The 15,314-nt window shown below is 44.8% G+C and overlaps 1 protein-coding gene across 6 annotated transcripts in view; it reads left to right on the top strand.

Moving 5' to 3' along the window:
* tn (tripartite motif containing protein thin) overlaps positions 1-15,314 on the top strand; it is a 229,547-nt gene that overhangs the window by 53,961 nt on the left and 160,272 nt on the right. For 5 of the 6 annotated variants that reach the window (XR_011392868.1, XR_008408911.2, XR_011392866.1 and 2 more), the window contains exon 1: positions 9,443-9,609. The exons of the other annotated variant lie outside the window; for it this stretch is intronic. The gene's annotated coding sequence lies outside the window, so the exon portion shown is untranslated. Of the gene's footprint in view, positions 1-9,442; positions 9,610-15,314 lie in introns of those variants that run through there. 6 annotated transcript variants of the gene reach the window in all.

Genomic DNA, 15,314 nt, shown 5'->3' with positions numbered 1-15,314 from the left:
TTGTAGGAGAGATAATGAATCTAGGTGACAGCAGTCAGAATCCCGATGCAGGGATCTTGATCCAAGGAACTGAACTACTTCACCCCTTCTTGGAACGAACCTAGAAGCCTCCCATTCCTAAAGCACTAAATGGCCCCTTCGATTTTAGCGCTTATCCCTCATGAAAATAAATAAATGTACATCATGAGAATAACATAAACGTATATACACGTGTGTGTATATATGTATATATATACATGTGCGGCATGTCCACCAGACAACCGTAAACTATGTATGTTGTCTGTTTTATGATCACTCTCTTGAACACAGGGCCTGATTATCCACTTACTGGGAATATAGACAGAACGATAACCTGTGTGATGTGTCAGTCTATCATAAGTGGCAATAAGAACCCAGACATTTTGCGCAAGAAACCTGAAGTTGATTATAATAGATGAAATGTAAATCATAAATGTTCTCCCAGAGGTATTCCTGGAGGGAAATGGTATACAATATCCACACGAAGTAAAAAGACGTAAACAAAATAAAAAACGATCATTTATTAACAAGGTTCGAGATTTGTTTGCGACTTGATAAAAGACAGCTGCGAGGGCGAAACGTTGTTAATAAAGAATCACATTATACTACAGATGTGTATTTTTCCAGACGTACTTCTGTTAACCCTTTTGAGGTACTAGTTTCTAAACCTTTCATGTTATTGCGTTACCTTCGTCAGGATTAATATGGGATGCACGAACTAGCCGCTTCCACTGCTATATCTAAATGTACATGGTGAAACAAACCACGGAACGAGTGGGGTTTGAACTCATGGCGAGTGAGACTCGAAACTTCAGGCACTAACTCGCCATGGGTTCAGACTCCACCCGTACCGTGGTATGTTTGCAATCGTGTCATTACAATTTCGTGTCGTGTACGTGGCTGCTAAACGCAACCAGGTCGGCTGTATTGTATTTCCATGGAATAAAAAGATGGTGAAAATGCTGTCTTAAAAGGAAGAAGGCGAAGGGACAGAGGAATAAAGTGGTGAGGGAAAGAGAATAAAAGGAAGGGCCTTGGAATTATTCAGGTTGGCAATAGTTGTTGTGTGATGCGAGACAGATGGGAGGTGTGAGGGGAGAAGGGGGAATGGAAGGGAGGGGAGAGTGAGAGGGGTAAGGGAGGGAGTGGCACTGAAGTTGAGGGTAATAACCTTTAATGAACCACTCCTGAATATCTTGTATTATTAACATGACACTTGCATACAAAAATGCATGCAAGTCTGCATACTCTAGCATGAGATGGCAGGTAAATTTTATGCGCTTTTTTCATTGCAGCCCAAAGTTTATTTTCTTATAGGAATAGTAATTTAAATCGAAGTATCCCAATTCAGCTCCCCTGGGAGGAATAGTGGGTTACAGTCCTTCCCCCTCAGCTGTGTCGTAGACGGCAACTGAACTAACTCGAGTCAATAAAACTATGCACAATGAAGACATTTGCCGAAGGAAACTTTGCACCACTTGTGGCTTTATTAATCCAAATACAGGATTGACAAAACCACCAGTAGCGAAACGTCGTCCTCAATTGTCCTGATTGTGTATGTCTTACCTACAATCACACCTAACACACCTTTATTTGCACACTTCCTGGATGGAATAAGGGTCTTGTTATACCTTTACAGGTATATAATCATGTGAATCCGAAAATTTGTCTGGTATCTTAAACCCGTCACGCGTTTGAATCTAGGAAGCTCTTAAGAGTACACAAGACATGTCTCTTGCTTGAACGATTCTTATAATCCGAGAAAAGCATTAAACCTGTAGGCGTCACACAGCGCTTGGAGAATGGGAGATAATTAGGCTTGAAATGATTTATCCGGAATTAGTTTGGGATGTGTCTTGCGAGGCCGCCGCTGTGGCCACTGAACGAGATCCGACCACTTGGGACCAAGAACTGTGATCTGTATCTTGTTTTAATAATAACTTTCTCTTATTATAGCTCATAAATCATTGCATTGACAAAGGCGAGAAGGGAGGAAAAATCAGAAAACAGGTGAGGTGAATGAAGGCTTGGAGTATATAGTCGTGAGGTTATTGCCTTGTATAATAATGAGAGTCTTGTTGATTAATGTCTTCCCTACAAGAGACGTACTGTTTATCTTCACGTGTTCTTGTGCCAGCGATTCGTCACTCGCCTGCAAAGTATTTCTATATAATAAATATCAAGGAATTTTAAGTCTTTAGGATATGAGAAGCGCACTGAACTGGTTTCTTTTGAGAAGGGAAAATGTTCGGTTGTGGCAAAAATAAAATGTTTGAGGGAGAAGAGGAATATTTGGTGAAGGAAAGGGGTTGGGGAAAGTGTGGTGACTGAGGAGGACTGTTTAGGAAAGAGGAAGAATTTCGAGAGGGAATCGGGCGAGTCAAATACCAGGTTATTTAGCCAATACGGGAGCTGGTGTTTATTGGTCGCTGATGCTGATAATATTTTTCCTTAACGCTGTAACTCACGTTTTATGCCCGTTAATGGTTAGGTTATTGCAAAGACCAGAAATGAATTGATGCTATAATCGTTGCTGTTGCTACAGCCGCCGCCGTGTGGTTGCAACTGTAGTGTTTCTTCTAGGTAAAATGAAGATGTGTACACGGTGCTTGCAGTCTCTTAATGAAATGATGAAGATAGTGAAGTTTAGAAAAGATCTGTTAAGCTAAAGAGCATTCAAGTAATTCACCGCTGCAGATACGGAGAGAACATAGGAAGAAGCTTATGATGGCATATATCATCTTGGTGGTGGTGGTAGTAGTAGTAGTAGGGAAGACAATGTCTGGGAGGTTTTCGGAAGACTCTGAAAAGTAATTCATAATATTTGCAGAGGAGAACGTTGAAGAAAGTGCCGTCGATATCCTCTTCGAACGTGAATTGGATAAACGACTCAACCTGACTGAGCTTGAGTTAGTTCAGAGATGTCGAATCTTCCGGGAGTTGTGATGAAAATGTCAATATAACTGCGCCAGGTGATCCAGGAGGGGATGTTGGCTTCAAAATGTTCAAAGTTTAACCATGCCACAGTAGCACTTTATGGTAAACCCACAGGTGCAACGAAAGTTTGCTCAAAGAAATATTTAAGTGAAACAATTGAAACTAACACAGATTCAGCAGACGTGGAACAGGGAGATAGAGAATGTCGGTTTCCGGCGAAAGAGATCGATGGCTTGTGGGGGGGGGGGGGCTCAAGTGAACAGACATGTAACAATTCTTTGCTGGACAACAGTGTTGATGTTACTAATGTTAATGTTACGGATAAGACTCAGGTGATCACCAGAATGTTTTAAACCTGTGTAACTGATGGTGCACAAGAGTTTTGCTGTGTTTGGCAAGAGTCCCTGATAGTTAGTGTCGGGCTGATTATTCTCAATAAAATTCCTGGTTTGTGTCTTCGGCAAGCCATGTATTCTAGCGGGTCAGGGATGACTGGCAATAGTGTGTAGACATTTCTTCCCTTACTGCAAGCTGTTTAGGATGTGTCCAGATCGTTAACCTCATGGCTGGCCCACTAGCAACTTAAATATATAAACACTTAAATATATGCGCGCGCGCGCGCGCACACACACACACACACACACACACACACACACACACACACACACACACACACACACACACACACACACACACACACACACACACACATACATTCACTCTCACACACACATTCACTCTCACACATTCACTCTCACACACACATTCACTCTCACACACACATTCACTCTCACACACACATTCACTCTCTCACACACATTCACTCTCTCACACACACATTCACTCTCTCACACACACATTCACTCTCACACAATTCACTCTCACACACACATTCACACTCACACACACACACACACACACACACACACACACACACACACATACACACATGTGTAAGTGTGAAGTATGTGAGGAACTCAACAAGAGATTCAAAGAAGTGTTCACAGAGGAGACAGAAGGTGCTCCAGAAAGACGGAGAGGTGGGACACACCACCATGTGCTGGACACAGTGCACACAACCGAGGAAGAAGTGAAGAGGCTTCTGAGTGAGCTAGATACCTCAAAGGCAATGGGGCCAGATAACATCTCCCCATGGGTCCTGAGAGAGGGAGCAGAGGCGCTATGTGTACCCCTAACAACAATATTCAATACATCTATCAAAACAGGGAGATTGCCTGAGGCATGGAAGACAGCAAATGTAGTCCCAATCTTTAAAAAAGGAGACAGACATGAAGCATTAAACTACAGACCAGTGTCACTGACATGTATAGTATGCAAAATCATGGAGAACATTATCAGGAGAAGAGTGGTGGAACACCTAGAAAGGAATGATCTCATCAACAGCAGCCAACATGGTTTCAAGGACAGGAAATCCTGTGTCACAAACCTACTGGAGTTTTATGACATGGTGACAGCAGTAAGACAAGAGAGAGAGGGGTGGGTGGATTGCATATTCTTGGACTGCAAGAAGGCGTTTGACACAGTTCCACACAAGAGATTGGTGCAAAAACTGGAGGACCAAGCAGGGATAACAGGGAAGGCACTACAATGGATCAGGGAATACTTGTCAGGAAGACAGCAGCGAGTCATGGTACGTGGCGAGGTGTCAGAGTGGGCACCTGTGACCAGCGGGGTCCCACAGGGGTCAGTCCTAGGATCAGTGCTGTTTCTGGTATTTGTGAACGACATGACGGAAGGAATAGACTCTGAGGTGTCCCTGTTTGCAGATGACGTGAAGTTGATGAGAAGAATTCACTCGATCGAAGACCAGGCAGAATTACAAAGGGATCTGGACAGGCTGCAGACCTGGTCCAGCAATTAGCTCCTGGAGTTCAATCCCACCAAGTGCAAAGTCATGAAGATTGGGGAAGGGCAAAGAAGACCGCAGACGGAGTACAGTCTAGGGGGCCAGAGACTACAAACATCACTCAAGGAAAAAGATCTTGGGGTGAATATAACACCAGGCACATCTCCTGAAGCGCACATCAACCAAATAACTGCCGCAGCATATGGGCGCCTGGCAAACCTCAGAACAGCATTCCGACATCTTAATAAGGAATCGTTCAGGACCCTGTACACCGTGTACGTTAGGCCCATATTAGAGTATGCGGCACCAGTTTGGAACCCACACCTAGCCAAGCACGTAAAGAAACTAGAGAAAGTGCAAAGGTTTGCAACAAGACTAGTCCCAGAGTTAAGAGGTATGTCCTATGAGGAGAGGTTAAGGGAAATCAACCTGACGACACTGGAGGACAGGAGAGATAGGGGGGACATGATAACGACTTACAAAATACTGAGAGGAATTGACAAGGTGGACAAAGACAGGATGTTCCAGAGTTTGGACACAGTAACAAGGGGACACAGTTGGAAGTTGAAGACACAGATGAATCACAGGGATGTTAGGAAGTATTTCTTCAGCCACGGAGTAGTCAGTAAGTGGAATAGTTTGGGAAGCGATGTAGTGGAGGCAGGATCCATACATAGCTTTAAGCAGAGGTATGATAAAGCTCACGGTTCAGGGAGAGTGACCTAGTAGCGACCAGTGAAGAGGCGGGGCCAGGAGCTTGGACTCGACCCCTGCAACCTCAACTGGGTGAGTACAACTGGGCGAGTACACACACACACACACACACACACACACACACACACACACACACACACACACACACACAGACACACCCACCCCACATATACCCCTCAGACACACACACACACACACACACACCCCACATATACCCCTCACACATGCACACCCCACATATACCCCTAAAACATACACACACCACATATACCCCTCAAACATACACACACACCCCACATATACCCTCACACATACACACACACACCACACACACACACCCCACATATACACACACACCCCACATATACACACACACCCCACATATATATATACACACACACACACACACACACACACACACACCCACATATACACACACACACACACCCACATATACCCTCACACACATCACATATACCCTCACACACATCACATATACCCTCACACACACCACATATACCCTCACACACACCACATATACCCTCACACACACCACATATACCCTCACACACACCACATATACCCTCACACACACCACATAACCCCTCCATATACCCACACACACACACACACACACACACACACACACACACACACCCTTCGCACGCGCACACACCCTCACACACACACACACACACACACACACACACACACACACACACACACACACACACACACCCTTCGCACGCGCACACACCCTCACACACACACACACACACCATACACACACACACATACACACAATGTGGACAGACAGAATCTTCCAGAGATGGGACACAGCAAGAAGGGAACACAGTTGGAAGTTGAAGACTCGGATGAATTACAGGTATGTCAGAAGTATGTCTTCAGTCACAGAGTGGTCAGGAAGTGGAATAGTTTGGGAAGCGATGTAGTGGAGGCAGGATCTATTCATACCTTTAAGAAGAGGTATGATAAACCTCATGGTGCAGGGAGAGTGACACAGTAGCGGCCAGTGAAGAGGCAGAGGCTGGAGCTATGAATCGACCCCCGCTACCACAACTAGGCGAGTACTATCACAAACAACCCCCTCACACACACACACACATACACACACAGCCCCCTCACACACACACACACAACCCCCTCACACACACACACACAACCCCCTCACACACACACACACACATACACACACAACCCCCTCACACACACACACACACAACCCCCTCACACACACACACATACACACACAACCCCCTCACACACACACACACACACAACCCCCTCTCACACACACACACACAACCCCCTCACACACACACACACACACACACACACACACACACACACACACACACACACACACACACACACACACACACACACACACACACACACACAACCCCCTCACACACACACACAACCCCCGCACACACACACACAACCCCCTCACATACACAAACAACCCCCTCACACACACACACAACCCCCTCACACACACACACAACCCCCTCACACACACACACAACCCCCTCACACACACACACACACACACACACACACACACACACACTCAAAACCCCCTCACACACACACACACAACCCCCTCACACACACAACCCCCTCACACACACACACGCACACACACACAACCCCCTCACTCACACAACCTCCTAACACACACACACAACCCCCCTCACACACACAACCCCCTCACATACACAACCCCCTCACACACACAACCCCATCACACACACAACCCCCTCACATACACAACCCCCTCACACACACAACCCCATCACACACACAACCCCCTCACACACACAACCCCCTCACACACACAACCCCTCACACAAACCCCCCCTCACACAACCCCCTCTCACACACACAACCCCCTCACACACACATAACCCCCTCACACAACCCCCTCACACAACCCCCTCACACACACAACCCCTCACACACACACAACCCCTCACACACACAAAACCCCTCACACACACAAAACCCCTCAGACAAAACCCCTCACACACACAAAACCCCTCACACACACAACCCCCTCTCTCACACACAACCCCCCCTCTCTCACACACAACCCCCTCTCACACACAACCACCACACACACAACCCCCTCTCTCACACACAACCCCCTCTCTCACACACAACCCCCTCTCTCACACACAACCCCCTCTCTCACACACAACCCCCTCTCTCACACACAACCCCCTCTCTCACACACAACCCCCTCTCTCACACACAACCCCCTCTCTCACACACAACCCCCTCTCTCACACACAACCACCTCTCACACACACAACCCCCTCTCACACACACAACCCCCTTTCACACGCGCACAACCTCTCACACACGCACAACCCCTCACACACACACAACCCCCTCACACACACACAACCCCCTCACACACACACAACCCCCTCACACACAACCCCCTCACACACACAACCTCCTCACACACACAACCTCCTCACACACACAACCTCCTCACACACACAACCCCCTCACACACACAAACCCCCTCACACAAACCCCCTCACACACAACCCCCTCACACACACAAACTCCTCACACACACACAACCCCCTCACACACACACACAACCCCCTCACACACACACAACACCCGCACACACACACAACCCCCTCACACACACACAACCCCCTCACACACAACCACCTCACACACACACACCCCCCTCACACACACACACCCCCCTCACACACACACAACCCCCTCACACACACACAACCCCCTCACACACACACAACCCCCTCACACACACACAACCCCCTCACACACAACCCCCTCACACACACACAACCCCCTCACACACAACCCCCTCACACACACACAACCCCCTCACACACAACCCCCTCACACACACACAACCCTCCCTCACCCACACACACAACCCATCCTCACTCACACACACAGCCCTCCCTCACCCACACACACAACCCTTCCTCACCCACACACACAACCCATCCTCACTCACACACACAACCCTCCCTCACCCACACACACAACCCACCCTCACCCACACACACAACCCACCCTCACCCACACACACAACCCATCCTCACCCACACACACAACCCTCCCTCACCCACACACACAACCCACCCTCACCCACACACACAAACCCCCTCACACACAACCACCCTCACACAAACCCCCGTCCCACACACACACAACTTCCCTTACACACAACCTCTCTCTCACACACACACACATACAGCCCCCTCACACACACACACCTCACACATTCACACACACAGCCTCACACACACACACACACACACAGCCACACACACACAGCCACACACACACAGCCACACACACACAACCCGCCTCACACATACAACCCTCCTCACACATACAACCCTCCTCACACAACCCCCCCTCACACACACAGCCCCACTCTCTCACATGACCCCCTCACACACACAGCCCCACTCCTCACATGACCCCCCTCGCACACACAGCCCCACTCTCTCACATGACCCCCCTCACACACACAACCCCACTCTCTCGCATGACCCCCACGCACAACCCCCACACACAACCCCCCACACACAACCCCCACACACAACCCCCACACACAACCCCCACACACAACCCCCCACACAACCCCCCCACCCCCCACACACAACCCCCACACACAACCCTCCCCACACAACCCTCCCCACACACACACGGCGGCAGCAGCAGCAGTGGGACGATAATTATAGTCGTGGTGGACCATGTGCTATGCTGCTACCTCTGGTCTGCTCCTGCAAAGGGGGTGGGGGGGACAGTGGCGCCCAAGCGCTTCAACCTCCCTCTTAAATCCCCTTAACCCCCTCATTGGCGACTGGTGCCCACCGTGGCAGCCGTATCGTCAGTCCCGGTGCCGCTGAGTGAGTGGGGGCACGTGTACCCCCGCCTGTGTGCGTGTCTGTGCGTGCCCACTCTTACCGTGTCCGCCGGAGCTCCTGTGCCCGACCCCCTTGTATGTTAGTTGTTCTGCTTTGTGTTTAAGACTCACAACCTCGGTAAGTACCCAGCAGGGCCACCACATTGCGAGTGACGACTCTATCAGAGAGATGCTGGTGGCTAAAGATTTCGAAGGAGCAGTCCTTGTTAGAGCATATTTAAATTGTTTAAATATGCAGCGTTGTGTTATCCTTACGGTTTTAGTGCTTTCTATGAATATTAGCTCCATGATGGATATATCATTTGAAGTACGATTTTAAACTGCATGCTTGGATCAGTTCTGTTCGTAAGCTTCAGTTGTTGGAAGATACTCTGATGCCTCGCTCTAGTTGTATAGATAAGATGAGAGACTTTTACTGTCAGATATGAAAACCTTTGGTTCTGCGCTCTCTTTAAGGAGTTACGGTGGAAAACATTTTTGTAGCCAGCGCTTTGTGCAATGAAAGAGGCAGAGAAATAATTTTGATCCACTTCTTTAAAGATTTTAACTTCTAATGTTTTTTACTGATGGCCTCGACTATGTTAGTATCGTAGTGTTCTGTTTAGGTGTATGGAAACTTCCTTAGGTTAGCTAGCCTTCTGTAATTAATTAAAATACGGATTAGATGGTACTCTTTGCTATCTCATTCAATGAGAGGTCGGTAGTAGACAACCTCACCCCTGCTGGATAATTAATCAAAATAAGTAATGTTTGAGATGATAATATGCGCTACTTGAGGATGTCTTTGACACATTGCTACATCCTGTGCAGGAAGATCATGGGAACTAATGTCCAGTACTCATACTGAAGACGAGAGAACATTTTTGAAACTGCCTCTTTTAGCCCTTCTTTTTTATTATAACGAAACTGCCTCTGGCATTAGCAGACGTTAAATGTTACATAGACCTCATAATAAATTGTCATTAATAATTGATGTATTATACTTCATTGTGGAAACTCTTGAAAGTGTGTATATTAATACAAGTGAATTGTCAGATCGGAATTAATCGTATTGTATTCATAAACTGTTACGTCTGTGTTTATCCCTCAGCTTTGCAGCAGTATTGAAGCATTTACAAAAAAGCAATTTGTTCCATAAATATGTATATACACTAAGAGTTAACTTTGATTCCCTCTTAGAGATTATAGTATTCTTTGCTTGTGTTATAAAGACAAAATGCAGACTTAATGACTTCATATAATAATTTATAGACTTTGAACCTAACTTGACTCACATTGAGTAGTAACTTCATACGAATGAATTATAATTTCATCAGTTCAGGTGTGGAGGTATTTTGACTCGGTAGTCTCAGTTAATACAGGTGTTAGAAAGTATTTCGAGCAGCGACCTGGGGAAACTGGTGGGAAGTGTTTATATATAGCAGTGTGGGCAAGTGGCTGTGCTAGGGTCTTAAAGTGCCCTTGTTCAGGTGTCAAGTTCGTCACTGCTCTAAGTGCTATATTGTCTCCACCGGCCAACTGAAACGCATAAAATTAGCTGCCTCTTTGAGGATGTGTTCATATAACGAAAAATAATTTTTTGATACATTCGGTGTACAAGATCGTTTGTTGTCAACTTAATGACTTGGTCACTGAAGATTTTATTTCTTAAAATAATAATATATTAATACTGGCATTAGCTTTATTATTTTAAATTCTGAAATTAATCTTGACAAATGATAGTACCCGCTGTTAACTATAAATTGTCATTACTATAGCATAAAATACAGAAATAACTAGGTATTACACACGTGCAACACCTGGGTGTCTTTATTTTAAGAAGTTTCATGAAAAAATCTTCAAATCAAGATAATACTGACAATAAATTATCAGCATTAATCAGAAATCAGCCGTTATAATGCTTTAAGACCCAGAATTTTACATATATCTTAATTTTATATGATTAGTGTGTAAATGTATTGTTCAGCTTAGCCGTTTCGCTAGTTTAAGGTCGCCTATACAAGTTCCAAAACAGCGTTCAATATGTGGCAATGGTTCAAAGATAACAGTAGCTAGCTGGGGTATAAAGAACTTTGATGGTGTGCGAAAACTTCGGACAGTGACTTAATCAGTAGTTTTTTTGTGGTGAAATATCTTATTACGTCTTGTAATGTGATCTTTAATTTTTGCTTAGTTGGCCGGAATGGCCGCTGAAGGCCTCTGTTGAATAAAGTCTTCACTGAGTGGGTCATCAAACGACAAGGTTCGCGTCAGACGGTTTCATAATTCTTCAGGTAAATAAAATACAACTTGGTGATGTGCAAGATTTAAAGTATTGACTTCGCGAAGGTAAGGGACTGTAATTCACCAGCGTCTTATTAAATAATACTTTAATCGCCGATGAGGAAAGTCAACTCTGTGCATATGCATTATACCAAAGTGCGTGTACCCGTATTTGTGCTAACATAGCCATAGTAGAAGGCTGTCCGAGTGACGCTGGCTCTTTCTCTTCATGTAAGATTAGTACTCCATATTGCCGACTCTGCTACTCAGTATTAACATACTAATCATTCTTAGGTATCCTTGCCCATCTATCACCTACAAGACTCTAGCGATACTGCACACCACGAGGTCACGTGGGTCAATATATATAATTATTCTATCATTGTTGATACGTCTGTGTGCGCATAAAGACAACGAAAATTAAATTCCCATAGCCTACCTCATTCTTGGCCACTCATAACTGAGAAGCATCTAGCGGCGACTGATCCTTCCCAGACCACACTTCTCCCTCTATCTCCGATCTTTCCTTCCATAACCCAAACACGCTGCTAGGCGCCCAAACCAGATATTCATCAAAATAACTTATTTTTTTAACTTCTGTCAATTAATAAGGAAACAAGTCTCGTTGTACAATTTAAAAATAATCTTATTACACATCACATTCGTACACTGGGATACATTTCTAAGTGTGTACTTGTTGGGAGTTGTCTTTAACAGTTAATTATCGAATTTAATCCATAATGTTAAAATTAGTAGGTATAAGTAGTTCAAAAATCTTGGATGGCATGGATTCAAGGGTCTTCAGTGGATGGTATTGGATCCAAATTTAGGGTTATTGTTATTGATTCATTTTTTTTAATGTTTCGGTTTTAATATTTCAGCGATTTGTTTTTAGGTTAGTGTTTTTTTCGCGGCGCTTTATTGATAGTGCAATGGTAACTTGTACCCATTACTTCCACCCAAAAGAAATGTCTTGAGGTAATGTTTGTATAATTACCCACATTGTTAGGTAAAAAGACACTAGTGTAGCTAATGTTCCTGGAGAGCGAAACGTTGCCACAAAATGTCGCACTAGTTGCACTTGTGTCCTTTCACCTAACATGTCTAGATGTAGTTTGCGGGGATGAACTGTTAATATTTGTGTGTGTGTGTGTGTGTGTGTGTGTGTGTGTGTGTGTGTGTGTGTACTCGCCTATTTGTGGTTGCAGGGATCGAGACATAGCTCCTGGCCCCGCCTCTTCACTGTTTGCTACTAGGTCCTTTCTGCTCCATGAGCTTTATCATACCTCGTCTTAAAACTATGTATGGTTCCTGCCTCCACTACGTCGCTTGCCAGACTATTCCACTTCCTGACAATCCTGACTAAAGAAATACTTCCTAACATCTCCTGACTCATCTGAGTCTTCAACTTCCAATTGCGACCCCTTGTTTCTTTGTCCCTTCTCTAGAACATCCTTTCTCTGTCCACATTGTCAATTCCTCGCAGTATTTTGTATGTCGTTGTCTCCCCTAACCCTCCTGTCCTCCAGGTTAGTCAGGCCGATTTCCCTTAACCTTTCTTCGTAGGACATTTCCCTTAGCTCTGGAACTAACCATATTGCAGACCTTTTCACTTTCTTTAATTTCTTGAGGTGCTTGACCAAGTGTAGGTTCCAAACTGGTGCTGCATACTCCAATATGGGCCTGGCGTGAACGGTGTACGGTTTTGAACGATTCTTTGCTGAGGTATCGGAACGCTATTCTTAGGTTTGTCAGGCGCCCATATTCTGCAGCAGTTATCTGGTTGATGTGCGCCTCAGGAGATGTGCTCGGTATTATACTCACCCCAAGATCCTTTTCCTTGAGTGAGGTTTGCAGTCTTTGGCCACCTAACCTGTACTCTGTCTGCGGTCTTCTTTGCCCTTCCCCGATCTTCATGACTTTACATTTGGCAGGGTTAAATTCGAGAAGCCAGTTGCTGGACCATGTTTCCAGCCTGTCCAGGTCTCCCTGTAGTCCTGCCTGATCTTCATCCTTCATCGAGGAAACTGAAAAAAAATATATATATAATAACCTGGGAAAAGTTAGACAAAAGCACTATGATATGCACTTTGAGACTTCTAAAACCTTAATTTACCAAAGTTATCGACATTTAACATTATCATACAACAAACAAAAGATCAGTAGGTCACATACTTTCTATGTCAGAACAAACTCTAATATTGCATCTTCTTGTTGAGAACACGCATGATTTTTCTCAATCGGCAATTATTTTTTTTAATAATCCTTAAAAACAAAATCCTCTTAATGTTCCCCTCATCATCACTCGGACAACCCCCTCAGACTCTACAGGGAAAACTTGCTTTTCCAATTCTAAAATTATTTGCTGGTTGGTGCATAGTGTCAAAACCTGACGACACACTTCACACTTTGGGGAGGCGAGCGTGGGTTGACGCCGTCAGGGGCAATAAACATGTAAGGGATGACAGAGGAAGAGGAGGGTGGCAGGGAGTTGGGTTCCCAGGAACGGAAGAGTCACGCTTGTTGACACTTTGAGAGACGACCACTCTTGTTTTACACCTTCCCCTTCTTCTCTCGCTGCCAAGATAACTAAAAACGTAAATGAGCAAGTGTGAAGTTTATGAAATTGTTTTTCGCCTATGCTGTATATATGGCAAAGGAAAATTCAGACGGTGCTATCTAAAAAGGATCAATATTTTGAAGCTAAATTTACACAATACACAAGTTAAATTTAATCAAAAGATTAAGTTTTTGTGTAACTGCATTGTGTAATGTAGCTACGAAGAAGTCCAAGTATAATATTGCCGGCAAGATAGCAATTACTCTAACTTTTTGAACTCGGAAAAAAATTTATATTGATTACTTTTATTCATGTCTCGCGAAATCGTAATAACACGATGCTGATCGATTAATACGATGATCGGTTAATACAATGTAGCTGATCACTGAGAGTCTTTGAAGTGACTTGTACTAGATCCCGTTACAGTCGTCCTGGTGTGAGATTTGTCCTTGAAAACTTACATTTAAATTCAGTGGTGTCCCAACTAATTTCGGAGTGTAACGAATATAATTACCTGGTTGGAAGAGTCTTATAATGGCGGCAATAGATGAAGTGCCACTTTCCTCGAAATACTAACTCGATGAGTCGGGCTTTTTCCCGTCTTACAGATTCACGTTTACTCAAATCTACCTGACTACTACATCCACTTAACCCCCTCCCCAGACAGTGGGTCATTTTACATCACAAGTTACATTGTGGGATAAACAACTAGTTAATTTTTGTAATATGACTGTGAAACAACTCTTGTTCCCACTATGTAACATCAGTATAATGCTTATATAACCGGTATTGTTGAATAACCAAAATAATTTTAATGCAGTGGTAGGGGTTGCGAAGTTGGTGTTAAGGGAACCTCTCCACCAGTTGTTGTTCTGCCCATTGAATGCTTGGCTAAAAGGCCACCGTATCATCGTTGACATATACTGTGGGGATATATTCCCTTTAAAACTTGTCAGTATGAATTACGGTGAACTATGGATTTGATTTGATTGCAAATATTG

This window comes from Cherax quadricarinatus, chromosome 37 (assembly GCF_038502225.1).
Source record: "Cherax quadricarinatus isolate ZL_2023a chromosome 37, ASM3850222v1, whole genome shotgun sequence".
NCBI classification, from domain to species: Eukaryota; Metazoa; Arthropoda; class Malacostraca; order Decapoda; family Parastacidae; genus Cherax; species Cherax quadricarinatus.
Note: the sequence above shows the minus strand (reverse complement) of the source record. Positions and strands in the feature narration are given on the sequence as shown.